We start from the raw sequence: 8,583 nt of genomic DNA, 5'->3' as shown, positions 1-8,583 counted from the left end.
CTAAACGTATCATCTGCATAATACCAGAGATAAACACAACACATTTAACAATACAACACGGTTTAATAAGTCGTATTTTCACGTGCCATGCAAGATAAACAAAGGAATTAAAATTAAATATCATTACTAATTTAATTTAACCAACTAAAAATTAAATATTCATTTGTTATAAATCAGCATATCATTACTAAAAAAATTCACTTAATTCACTAAGTTTATAATCAACATATCATTACAACAAAATTGTTAACAGATGATTAATTTCGTTTTTTCCTTTTCTCCGTAGATGAGTATTAAAGAACGTCATAGCCTACGGCTTTTTTTTTATTTTAAAAAAAATATTTCTACTGATCTTATTTTTAATTATTAGTTTTTATGATTTCCTATCAATAAAAAATTCGGCCAATAACATTTCATTTTTTTTTTTTTACAAAAAAATGCTGTGATTTTATTTTATTTCTTTTTTAATGTCTGAATATAAAAATCGTCAGAAGCTCCTTATGTTGTCACTCTCACAATTCTATGTCAATCCACCAACATTATAATCACCTAAGCCAATAAATATTCAGAGTAGAACTAGGGTGTTCTTAAGTTCACCAAGTTTATTGGTGAACTCAAGTTAGATATTTGCTAAAACCCGAACGGGTAGTACCCGTTTTGTCCGGCCCGTACCCGTTACCCGAGGTATCCGTACCCATGCTCGGGTATAGGCGGGTAAACGGGTACACGGGTAGGGTACCAATATTTGAGAAAAAAACCTGCCCAACTCATACCCGTCTTACCCGTACTCGAAACCTGCCTACCCGCACCCGTTGTACCCGTACCCGCACCCATTTACTCGAACAACTTTACCCGTTTATCCGTTTACACTTTACCCGTTTACCCTTTACCCTTTACCCTTTACTCCTTTACCCGTTTACCCGTTTACCCGTTTACCCGTTTTTTTTTAAAATTCAAAATTTAAATTTGTTTTGCCTCGGTTCAAACAAACCGGGTCTGGACCGGTCAAATCAAACCCAACCGGATCCACCCGGGTCAAATTCCGATTTTTTTTTTAAATTATCAACAAAACATAAAATAAAGAAAAAAAAAACAGAAAAAAAAAACGGAAAAAAAAAACAGAAAAAAAAAACTAAAAAAAAATTAAAAAAAACCGAAAAAAGAAAGAAAAAACAGTATTAAAAACCAAAAAAAAAAACCGTACCCTACTCGAGGTACCCGTTACCCGAGACGGACACGGGTATGAAACGGGTAGGGTACACTTTTTAAAAAAATTACCGGACTTACCCGTACCCGTTCTACCCGACTACCCGTCCTACCCGTACCTGAGGTACCCGTACCCTACCCGAGAGCAATCCACTAACTCAAGTCTAAAACCCATCGAATCGGATTCAAGCTACGAGTCTGAACTGTTGAAATCCGTCTATCTTACGAGTGATGGGCCTACATATAAAAAAATTAAATTTTAAAATTTATTTTGCATAGAGTCAAGTGGTCAAAATAATGTTCAAAAAATGAATGCATTAAAATTAATTTATCAACCTTCTAATTTTGATCGCTTGACTTTATACTAAATTAATTTGAGTGTTTAAAAGTTTCACATGTTAAACACATCACTCGTAAGATAGGTATGTTTCAATTATTCAAATTTGTCATTTAAAGCCGATTCGATGAGTTTTAGATTTGAGTTCACCAAGAAGCTTGGTGAAGAACACCCTAGTTCTACTCAAATATTGATTTTTTTTTTTTTTTGGTTATAAAGGAATGGTTTCGGAAATAGTTCATCTTCGGGTGTATAAATTTATTGAAGAGTTTCATAAAAGTTGTGGCCGTTCATTTTAGATGGCATAATTTAGATTGATTATGATTCATCTCTGTTCTTTATTTGTCTAATTAATCTTATTAATATAGAGTTATACTTGATAAATTCTGCTCGATCTAAAATGAACAATTCAAATATTTTTTAAAATATTTTAGTAAAATCTGTACAATTAAAGATGACTCATATTTGAGCCGTCTTAATGAATTTTGAATTCATCTCTTCAATGTTTAAAAATCATTTCGATTATGTCGTGATACATATGATTTACTTTTGGATCCGTTCGATTGTCTATTTTGTATATATATATATATTTTTTTTCTATAATATGTAAATTTAAAGGAGACAATAATAAACTTGAGTTTCCTGACTCAGCTCCATAAGGAGATACGCGGAGAGAGAGGAAGAGAGCGGAGGTGAAATAGCACGTGAGTGCATCTACCCGTGGTCTTTTTCTTGTTCTAAAACAGTCAAATTCAGAGGTGAGAAAAAGAATGAGAAGGAGAACGGAGGTGAAATCTATACAAAATTTTAAAACAAAACTCAGTCATCATTTCACCTTCAAATCAGAGTATAGAAGAGGTGGAATAGTTAGCGTCTCCTTCCCCTTCTTTCTCATTAATGTTATTTCATCTCTTAGTTGTGAAGCACACCTTAATGATTCTAATTTAGAATAAAATAGATGTGGATTGGTTTTACTCTTTGACTATGCTTTAGAAATGAGAGAAGTCATCCTTTTGACACCTCAAATTAGTGGTGAACAAAATCGTTAAGTTATATATACAACTCTATCTCTGCTTCTTCTGCTCTCCTTTAAAATTTCAATTCTGAAATAACTAGTATCGATCAAACACGCAGTCAGACTCTCGCATTCCTCATTTCTCTTTCCTTTCCTTTAATGATATAACTTGAAGTAGTCGCAATTCAGATTCTCAACTGTTATTGTATTATTGATCATATCTTGTTGCTATCAATATTTCGTAAGTTCTTTAGAGCATTTGCATCTCAGCAACTCAAATGAGTTTCTAAATAATTGTTAACCGTTTTTTAGAAATTAAGACCACTAAAATTTATAACTCTCACATTTCTGAAATTAATTTTAGAGTTTTTATTAAGTCATGTCAGCAACAAATTAAAAAGGAGAAACAATTTGAGCCAATCATTTGACCAGCATAGAGTTTATAAACATTTTCTTAATAAGAAAATTTACTACATAGTTTATGAATAATAAACTCTTCCACATCTTTGAAACTGAATTAGAAACTGTCAAATCAGATTAAAAACTCTAATAATACCATACATGTTGATGCTCTAATACATGTGAATTTTTCATTCGACGCGAATTATTGAACAGAAACCGGACGGCTCTCTGTCATTGCATGATACATGTGAATTTTTCATTTGACGCGAATTATTGAACAGAAATCGGACGGCTCTCTGCCATCGCATGATACATGTGAATTTTTCATTTGACGCGAATTATTGAACATAAATCAGACGGCACTCTGATACATGTGAATTTTTCATTTGACTAAACAGAAACCGACGGCTCTCTGCCATCACAATCATGCGATAATAATAATGAATGTGAAGTCAATTAATGATTGATTAATTATATACGGAACTGAGTACGTACGACAAGAATGAGACAATTTTCGCGAGGATAAAAAAGTGACTTTTTGCGACGAACTACTCTCATTGTTCAGCTTTTTCTTTTTGCGACGGACGACCGTCATAAATGCACTTTTTCCCTCGCAAAAAGTGTCTACTTTGTTGTAATGATACTTAAAAAAAGATTTGATACTGTATGTTAAAAATCATGTAATGCATACACGTGTTTGTCTATTAAGCACAAGCAATTAGTGCCTCTAACATCATATATGAAAATTAATTAAACATAATTTTTTTAACAAATATAAGATTACTAGGACAATTTGTGAAAGGGATCAACATACAATTCTTTTTAACAGATCGATAATATTTTTTACTGCATCTAATAACTAAAGTTTAAATTCCATAAAATCAACAATGAACTATATATTCATCTAGTTCTATATCAATGATGACTCTAAATGAGACTACTAATTTTTAGTATGTATAAATATATACTTACTCTAATGCTACTTTGTCGGATTACAAGTGCATAATCCTACCGTGTAGTAGTGCCGAGTGTCGATCCACAGGGATAGATCTTAAGTAGTTTAACAATTTAGCACTAGTCTAGGTTCTTCGGTTTAATTGAGTAGCGTGTATACTAAATAAAATAAATAATAAAATAAAGATACATGGTGATTTTACAGTTTACTATGGTGAATTTATAAGTAGAGATGCTAATTGCTGTAAACCAAGTTTAGAGAGCCTCTAGGGTTTTAGATGAAATCCTTCTAATTATCTCAATACATATTTATGATACTCATGTCTACCCTCATACAGCCTTCTGTCACTGTCGCATACAGACCAGTATACGGTACTGTCACTACCGCATACGGTATAGACCACCTCGCAGAGCAGAGCCGCATACCGGTACTATTATTCCCTACGGATGATTGGGTTCGGTTCTATGCGTACTTGAAAGGTTCTCCGACTCTCAGGTTGGCTTGTGGGGGACAATTCAGATTATCATAGGATATAATGTAATTAAATCACTTACACTAACCTAATTAATTATATTTCCCTATTACTCGCTAAGTAATAACCCTAAACCCTATTCCTGCCAAAGGAGCCCACTAGGTTCTAACCCTAGTCTTTGAACCGTTGCCAAGCCTCGTTAGCCGAAGTGTTTATAGTACTTGTATCCCCTCTCACACCGAGGTACAATGACTTAACACCTATTGGTATGTGGAGGACATTGGCATATAATACACAGAACTATGTATGCAATGACATTTTTCAATAACATTCAAAGTATAACGAAATCTCAAATAGACATAAAAGAAAAATAAATATTATAGTAAAGAGATAAAATAGAATTCATTACATCCAAACCCTAGAGAGGGGAATCTTAGCTACTCAAAGCCATGACAAAATAAAAGAAGTAATAAAAGAAAGACATAACCTAAAATTTAGAACACATCTTTCTTAGATGACGTCTTCTTCTTCCACCTTTGACTTCGAGCGCCTCTTCTTCTCAAACTCTAGAAATTACATGCAATATTCTGCTCTAAACTATGGACTTACAAAACTAAAATATGCACACTAATTCCTATTACATGAGGGGTTTATATAGTCTTCCTAAATGTGTGGAGTCATGGAGAACATGAGTGTCAAATATAGCTTTTCATGCTTTATTTGGAGCGCTAAAAATAGATTTCAATGCTTAGCAAGGCTTGCCACATTTGGAGATTCGTTCTTCTAGAAGGTTGCTGCTTAACGGCAGAGATTTCATCAGAACTAGACAGTCCACGGATCCAATCCGTGTGCCTGTGCGGTACTGGGTTTATACTCTATTTTGACGCTTTCTTCGGAATAGGCCTAAATATGACATTTTTGCTCTGATTTCAGCTTAAATTCGCAACTTTCTCCAAAATCTGTCAAAATAGCTTAAAAACACGTTTGCGGTGAATAATTCGAAAAAGTGAGTACTTTGCATACGTTTTTTTTGCCATTTTCCGTATAGCGAAAATTAGAATTATTGCACCGAATATTGTGAAGAATAATATGATCTCGAAAATAGATATTTTTCAGATCAGAAGCATTACTAATGCGAAAAAGATGGTTGTGATGAACATGACGGTAGTAACTGCAATTCCTACGATATAATTTTAGAAGTGCCAAATCACATTAATTGTGATTTTTCAGAAACATTTTTTTTTAATTATGCATCAAATAATTAACAAACCGGATCGGTTCCAATAATATATGCCATCTTTACAACTATATATATGACGGTGAAATGGAATTCATAAGCTTGCTATCTAGCAATTAGCTATTCAGGTCAATGCTGACCCTTAGCCAGTTGAAGCATACCATTTAATATGACCATTAATTTCCTTTTTTTTTTAATAGGTTGGTGAATATATGAATATTAATGATCTGTACTTGTTAATAATAGGTTTGAAATGTATATATATCTGTACTTGTTAATAATTAATTTTAATTGTTTGACCAATCAACAGTTTTTAATCATATATATATTGCCAATGCTTGCAGAAATAATGAATAGTAGAGGTACATAATCAACTTCATTAGAATGGAATCAGTGTAGCATCGGACCTAGTTTGGTTCCGATGGGCATCATCACCGTAGATTTCATCAAAATTTGATCTAAAAATTTGACGACTTAACGAATTAATCTAAAACGGATTTGATATTTTTCAATTGTCCAACCCGTTAATTATCAAAACTCTGAACTTCTCTCCTCGCTCTTTCCCATTCGCAGGCAGCGTCGCCTCCTCTCCCACGCCGCGTCGACCTCCTCCAAACTTCGCGAACGACTGGCAGAATACGAGAGGTTCAAGAGGAGGTGGCAGAAGCAACGGTGGTGGGGAGCGCGACTCAGGCCACCGACTCTCTCTTGCACGCACCGCGCGACTCAGATTGAGGGGTGAAAGCTCACCGCACTTTGCCATATCGACTCAGGCCTAAACCTCTTCTCTTCTCTTTTGCCTCTCTCGCTCCAATTATAAAGCTCCAATCAATCGTTCCTAATTCCGAGGTATGCTTAAAACCTTAACCTCTCCTTTTCAATTATTGATAATTCAATTACTGATAATTTGAAATCAAGTTTAATGCCGATCATTATCTTATACTTTTTATGAATATGTTTGAAAAAAATGGACGGACCAATGTAGATTTTATGGCTGTTTAGTAGAATTGAGTGGGGATTTCAAATTTGTTAGGATTTTGTTTAGATAATTGTTAAAGACTATGGCTATGTTTAGACCATACTTTGCACAAGTTTATAAAATAAACTAAGCCAATTACAAATTGAGCACCAGGATGTACGTATATGTATTGAAAAGTTAGTTAACTAACCTCATATAAAGACAGTCTCCAAAAAATTTACCCTGCATAATTATTTTATTTGTGGTATAAACATAGCTATACTGTTGAATTTTGTTTTATTTGTGAATTTGTTAGCATTTCTTTGAGGTCTAAACATAGTCATATTGTTGAATTTTGTTATTGCACTACTTTTTTATTTGTATTTTCCACACAAGCAATCTGTATTTAGGATTTGTTATGTACTACCACTACACGTCCAAAAGGGTAACCTAAAACTGCTTTGGTATCATAAGCTTCCACCAATAATTTACTTGGCTAAACTTTTTTTGAGGAATCAAGTAAAAAATACAAAAAGAAACGGATGAACCACATAATCAGGCATCTGTTGGTAAGTTAAGGTCCTGTAGACTTCCTTAATTAAAAAAATAATTTTGAGTTAATTTGCATAAAGTTTAACTATGGTGTAACTTTAGAAATATTCATTTTTAATGAATAAATAATGTTATTTTCTCAGATAATTATGATGGCACGTGAAATAGTTTTGCTTTATCTCTTAGCTTTTACTTGAAGTTGGGCTACAATTCTTGCTGCCAATTGAGCAATTTTTAACTATGGCTCTTCTCTACGTCTATCTCTCCAGCGAACCATTGAGCAATTTTTTAAAACCAAGTTAATTTGGTAAATCACTAATTGACCATGGATTTGATTTTCAGAATTTGGTAAATCACTAATTGCTCATGGATTTGGTTTCAAATTTGTTATAGAAGAAGTTTCTTCTTGATCTGCAATGTGTGTTTCTTATAGCTTGTATGTATAATTGATTTTTCACAGTAATTAACATGTTTTTTTAATATTTTTAATTGACTTGTAACTATGAAATGGTTCTTTAGTCTTTCTGTTATTTGTCGATCGACTATTATAGAGTGGATCCACTATCTTTACTGGTACAGACTGGTATGAGACACTCAGAGATAATTAGAGATGAGATGGTACAAAATAATAGAAGACAGGATTAAAGAGCCAGAGATAATATTTATGTGATGTAATTTTTGTTGGAAATTATAATTCCTAATGTGTATGATTTTTTTTTCTGTATTCAAGCTCTTGTTTATAAATTTAGTTGTGATGTTATGCTAAGAATGTGTATCCTTCATGTATGTAAACTTATGTTTATAAATTTGACATTGTGATGTTATGGTTGTCTGTTGTTTTTTTTAATTTTATTTGCTAGGTAATTGTTGCTAGAATATTATTCTTGATAATTAATTATTGTTGTGATGTTATGCTTGCTAGTTGTAGTTGCTCATATATGCATATCCATTATGCTGTCGTGGAGCTAAACCAACACATAATATTCTTTTTTCTGGATGATTTTTCTATAAGATTACAAGTTTTCAACTCTTCTAAGTTATAAAGTTAGTGCAACTCAAATATTGAGCATTAGTACCAATGTCGGTAAAGATTCAACCATTTTAATATCAAGCATGACAAAAAATAGAAATATAAATACAAGCATGAGAAAAAATACTTGCATAACATCACAAAGACACATAAGAGTTATTTTCAAGAGTATTGTTGTCATAAAAATAAAATATTACAGCATAAGCAATATTATTATCACAATTTGAAATAAGGATTCTATACATCAATAACAAAATGAAGGTCAATCAATATTACATGCGATTAAACAACAACATAAAAAGTAAACTATATATAATCAATCCTAGCTCTTTGTAGTTTATGCCACTTTCACAACATTATAGATTTGGCATCTCTTGCAAAGAAGAATCAACACAACATAATTCCATACATTGCAAACT

General features: G+C 32.7%; 1 long non-coding RNA gene across 2 annotated transcripts; it reads left to right on the top strand.

Moving 5' to 3' along the window:
• Positions 1 to 6,160: 6,160 nt before the first annotated feature.
• Positions 6,161 to 7,958, top strand: LOC144552008 (uncharacterized). Of its 2 annotated transcripts, none has more exons than XR_013510917.1 (2): positions 6,161 to 6,473; positions 7,321 to 7,958. It is a non-coding gene; the product is annotated as an uncharacterized LOC144552008 (long non-coding RNA). The 2 variants fall into 2 exon arrangements; XR_013510916.1 differs by having other exon boundaries at positions 7,278 to 7,958.
• Positions 7,959 to 8,583: the final 625 nt, after the last annotated feature.

Source organism: Carex rostrata, chromosome 3, assembly GCF_964058835.1.
Source record: "Carex rostrata chromosome 3, lpCarRost1.2, whole genome shotgun sequence".
NCBI lineage: Eukaryota > Viridiplantae > Streptophyta > Magnoliopsida > Poales > Cyperaceae > Carex > Carex rostrata.
Note: the sequence above shows the minus strand (reverse complement) of the source record. Positions and strands in the feature narration are given on the sequence as shown.